Source organism: Larimichthys crocea, chromosome VIII (assembly GCF_000972845.2).
Source record: "Larimichthys crocea isolate SSNF chromosome VIII, L_crocea_2.0, whole genome shotgun sequence".
Classification (NCBI taxonomy): Eukaryota; Metazoa; Chordata; class Actinopteri; family Sciaenidae; genus Larimichthys; species Larimichthys crocea.
The window spans coordinates 14170379-14176378 of NC_040018.1; positions in this window are offsets into that span (position 1 = coordinate 14170379).

Genomic DNA, 6000 nt, shown 5'->3' on the forward strand with positions numbered 1-6000 from the left:
GCATGTCTTTGGACTGTGGGAGGAAGCTGAAGTATCCAGAGAGAACCCGGGGAGGAACTCTCCACAGAGAGGCCCCAGCCGAGGAACCAGGAAGATTCTTGCTGTGAGGCAACATAATATCATTACCTCTAATTATAAATTAATGGCAAATGAAAATTGAATTAATGTTAATTTTATTTATATAGCACCTTTCAAAATGCAGTTACACAATGATTTACAGCAAGGCAGAACACAATAAAAAACAACCACAAAAACAACAAGTTAAAAGCAATGTGAAGCACAAACAGGGTCCATTCAGCTCTGTTAATTTTGCCTTGTCAGTGGTGTATAGAGCCAGGGCCGGTCCTAGCTATGGGCAATGTGGGCGGCCGGCCAGGGCGCATTGTCCGTGGGGGGCGCACGAACGCCCGAAAAAGCAAAAAACCTCGGTAATTTTCGATACCGCTCATTAAGTTAGGGGAGCGGGCGCCCCGGGAGCGGGGTGTTGACAAGGCAGACGGGGGCGTCGGACAGACCGATGGGGGCGCACGCATCCCGGGGCGCACGGCGCATCCAGGGGCGCACGAGAAAATGTTCGCCTCGGGGGGGGGGGGGGGGGGGTTATTATGTCTTGGTGTTTGTGCAGTCAAAGCAATGTTGGCGCATTAACATTTAAAGCATATGCATAAAGAGAAATTCAGTCTTGTTTGTTGTCTGCAAAGAATATTATGTTCTCCGTCTGGCCTCCAGATTAATATATAATTAAAATGGGACTCGGACCCGTTTATTCCCATCAGGACATTTTGTGCTTGTAAAACAGTTAGACATTAACAGCATGACTGTGGCAATGAGTGCTAATGCGGGATGGTACAAGGGACAGTGGCATTAAGTCAGCTTTGACTTTTTCCCTGCATATACACATGGGCAAACAGTTAATGGACCAAAATAACCATCATCAAGCTCCTAATGGTCTATAAACTGTTTATGTGCATCACCACTCTCCTCTAGAGACTCTTTGCATTATAACTCTGTGTTAGTGTCCATGCTGAAAAAGAAGTCACCCTATTTAATTAAAGTCATTCTCTTCGTATCAATTAGACAAACATCTTCATCTACATCTCTATACAGCATTGAGGTTTACAATCCACAGTGAGATTAAAAGGGAGACACAAAAATGTAAGTAAATTTCACAGTTTAATTATCTAACCTCAATTTTTCTCAAACAACACAGCACATCTGTTGCAGGCTTCTGTAGCATAAATTTACAGTTTAAGTAAATGGTGATGGTGAGGGAAAATCTATTTAGCTATTTCCTGCACTCAGCTGGTCTCCTTCAAAAAATCGAAAGGACACGAGCCACAAGTTGCATGCTGGATGATATCACCTCTATAGTTTCAGTCAATGACACCACATGATACCGTCTGCAGACGCACACGTCAGATTCCTATACAACTGAAACACAACCCATTTTACACATATGCACAGAATGTGGTTGTGGGTTTGAGTAAAGACAGCGGTTTTCTACCTCCACTCTTAAACGCCCTCATAACTCACTGTACACATAACAAAAAGCTCATTTTAATGTAATTAGTACACAGTAAAATGCCAAAAGTTGGATGAGCATCCTATGGCAAAGAGCAAAGAACTGATAATCTGCAGCTCTACTAAGCCTTATATCTACATTGTATTTGCTACACTACCATAGCCAGCTCCAGTATCATCTTAATGCGACATGATCACTGTATGAATGATACGACTAGCCAGTAACTAGCAATCTCTCAGGCATAAGAAACTTTTCTTGAAAGACGTCCTTTGACCTGTCTTACCTAATAACAAGCAAGAGAGCATTGCTGTTACAGAAGTCCTTAATGTTGTCAAGGACTGTATTTCCTCGCATTGCCAAGCTGGCAGTGATTGGAAAATCTTGAGAATAATTCATGTACTATGAATTCCCCAGGAAACACTGCTTTGACTGCTTCGATAACTCACTCTTTTCATGTTACTTAAAAATACACAGTGACATCCAACAGAGATTGGGAATCTGTGCAACTGGTGACTGTACGTTTAATATTTACTCTCTATTTAGCTCTGTTTTGGTCTCAACCAACTCCCAAAGGAAATATGGAGCTCTTTAGTTGTGAAATGTTCACCAGCTAGTCGCCAACATAGCCTTACTGTAGTTTGTTGATTGATAGGCAGCATATAGATGTTTGGCTTGAAAACAGCAGAAAAACAATACTAGGAGAGCAGTGAGAGTGAAACACAATATTAAAGTTACGGGATGTAAACCCAAAGCAATGAACTAAAACATGTTTAAAAAGCTCAGTAGAACTGTGAGGAACAGCAGAGCCAGATGATTCCCTTTCATCAGAAACCTGACAAAGACAAACACACACACACCTACACAGACACACACACACACACACACACACACACAAATTCATGAATCAATGCCAAATGTAAGTGTTTTCTTGACCTTAAAAACAGACGATCAATCTGACAGATCATGTGATATGATCAAAAGCACCAGCATAGCTATTAAATGCACCTGGAGAGGTTTTGTCCGCTGCTTTTTCCAAGGTCAGGAATTCGGAAATCGGTGAAGCTCAACTTTTAAGTCAATATAAACAAAAATTCCATAAGCAAAGAACAAGTGGGAAAACATTGAGGTGCGATTGTTTTGTTTTTCAAATGCTTAAATAACTTTGCATCCACATATGGATGGATATCATCAGTGACACATTATTGCTTCCAAACCTTTTTGCAAATATCCCTCAGTAATGTTTTGTAGCAGTAATAACTACTAGCACCTCCTGTGATAGAGTGACGGAAACTGTGACTAATAGAGACACAATCACGTGGTCTGTTCCACAGAAAAATAGTGACAGATGTATTTATCCACCCTGCCAGTTCTGATAGATGGCACCTCTGTCATGGGTGTGCAGTTAGAGGCAGATACCGTCAGTGGCCATTAAAACAAAATGTCTTGTTTTGAAGTTCTCCCCACACATTGCTCAGGGACAATAAGGGAAGAAATGTTAGCAATGCATTACTCCCACAATAGATGTGCTTGGTGGGGACAGACTGCTCTATCTTGTGGACAGCACAAAATAAATATTACTCGCCGTCTGGTTGGGAACATTTGTCTCACAAATGTTTCACTGATGTACACTGACAACATCTGTCTGCCGTTCATTAGAAACCTGACAAAGACAAACAAAGGGATCAATTTCTGACTACAGAGAACATACCATATGGCATCTTGTCAAATTTAGTAACTGCATCTACTCAATAAATAATTATCCCCATCCAATATAAGTCTGGTGACATTAATGTATTTTTAGTATTACATTAAATATGCATTTTGGGAGTAGTTGTAGTAGTAGTTGAAGTAGTAATATATATATCACTGTTCTAGTTTGCATTTTTTTACTTAGTACATAATATTTCTATGCAACAAACATAATTAGATGATTATATTTATATATTCATCCATTTTCTGCAGCTTATCCTTGTTGCAAGGGGCTGCAGCCTATCCCAACTGGCTTTGAGTGAGCGGCAGGGTACACCCTGGACAAACCGCCAGTTCATCACATCTATGGATAATTTTTGGAGTCCCCAATTACCTTGCATGTCTTTGGACTGCAGGGGGAACTCACACAGACACAGTAAGAACACGCAAAGACAGTGGTGAGCTTCTTCCAAAGGCTTATGGAGGCAGAGGAAACCAACTGACTGAATGTTGGCTGGAGCACTTTACTGACAGTCCCCTGCCTCTTGATAATATTTTTCAAGGTGACTGGCATCAGTACCCGACAACCTTTACTAGTGAATTGAACGCTGGAAGTCAAGTGCATGTCACTGCGAGCCTCGCTGGACTCGAACTGGCGATCAGCGAATCTCTAGCGCTGTGCGCATGCGTAGATTGAATTTTTTTTAACGTTGTTCTGGACATCACTAAGAGCATACGACAAATCAAATCAAATCAAATCAGGTTTATTTGTATAGCCCTTTACAATAGCCGGATGGTACCCAAAGTGCTTTACAACAAAGCCATAGAAACAAAAACATAACAGGTACAAAGATAGATAAATACAGTCAAATGAAAATACAATTAAAATACAAAAAAAAACATGTGTACCTACAGTAGTCAGAATAAAACGCTAATCTAAAAAAGTGTGTCTTAAGTTTTGATTTAAAAAGGCAGGTACGACGGGTACTATGGCAGACGTTGGCCCGATCAGAACCGTGGGATGTTTCTCTGTGAATTTTGTTCTTTTTTGAATTTTGTTTTCTATCAAACTCACAAAAGGCCCTGTTATAGTCAGCACAACCCCGTTGCCGTGGTAACCCGAGAGCGAAAATCACCCGTTACCATGTTAAAAGTTTGGTTCAGATTAAAAAAATAACAAATTGCCACAACACGGTCCTGAGCTGCTTTTTTAGGAGACACTTAAAGTTGAAGAGGAAACCCAGAGACAGACATGACTGACACCGAGGGAGTCCAAGACAGGTAGGTGATAAATCAGGAGCTAAAGTTTCCGTTTGTTAAGTAGTTAACGTAGACAAAACGACTAAATGATTTTAATCTCCTCTTCGACATGCTAAAAGACTTTTGTAAGGATGTTTTTATTTCAGGGCCAATTTCTACACCTTTATTGTTGAGGAGCTAATCTATCTATCTATCTAGAGACAGAGAGAAAATAAAATCATGCATATGTTGTTTATATGTGCAATCTGACAGTAAATTCAAATAAAAATTAAAAATAAATAAATAAAATAATAAAATAAAGCATATTATTTTATTTATTTTTTAAACTTTTATTTATCAATTTGTAAACAAATACATGTGCACTGACGGTGCATACAAGAATAACAGTTCCTTTCAAATTTAGCCTCATGTTATTTTAGACACCAGTGTAACAGTAATGCTCATAAATGGATATGCTATATGGTGACTAGGAAAATTATATAGAGGTTTCATCATGTTCTGCAGGGAAGGAATATGACATTCCTGCTGTCAGCATGCCAACTGCACGCTCCCTCAAAACTTGCGACATCTGTGGCATTGTGCTGTGTGATAAAACTGAACGTTTCAGGGTGCCCCTTTTATTGTGGCTAGCCTGTCAATCAGCACCTTGATATGCCACACCGTGGAGGTGGGATGGATTATCTCAAGTGCTCACTATCACAGATTTACACAGATTTGTGAACAATATTTGAGAGAAATCATTATTTTGTGTGTATATAGAAAATGTTTTAGATCTTTGAGTTAATCTCATGAAAAATACAAAAAAAAGGTGTTGGTTTATATTTTTGAGTGTATATACAGGTATGTTTAAAATCATAAAGACCAATCTGTAATTGCAATGTGTTTTTTACCTGTCATTGTGCTTTAAGAACATCTCTCTCTTTTTATTTTTTTAAGAAAAGACACAGCTGAACCTGCTCTTGAAGAACAAGTCCAAAGAAAATATACTAAGGAGCCTTCTCTTCAAGAACACGTTGCAGGAATATGCACAACTGATGACATGACTTACACTGAAGAAATCCAAATGAGGTAATAAATCAAGAGTAAAGTTGTGGGAGTTTGGAGAGTTTAGAATAATTTCCATTTGCTGGTAGTAACTTAATGTTTGGATGCAGTATACATTTTTGGATTGAATAATGTATTGTACAAGATTATCTTTATAAAAATGAGAAATAGTTTTAAAATGGAAAACATTCAGCTGAAACAGCTTCTGATTCCACCTATCAGAACCTCACCTTCTGGGGTACTGAAAACAAACACTGAAGCTGCACTTAACTACAACACTTGATATCAGCATGTGGTAGATGTTGACTGCATAAAAAGATATGCCATATGGTGACTTATTAACTAATATAGTGGGAAAATGTACTATATAGGCTACTTATATAGAGGTTCCATCAGTTCTGCAGGAAATAAGTGTCCAGGTAGCTTGCCACAGTGGCTGCAGGAGACTGCAGATTACAACTATTTGATAATGAGGAAATATCATA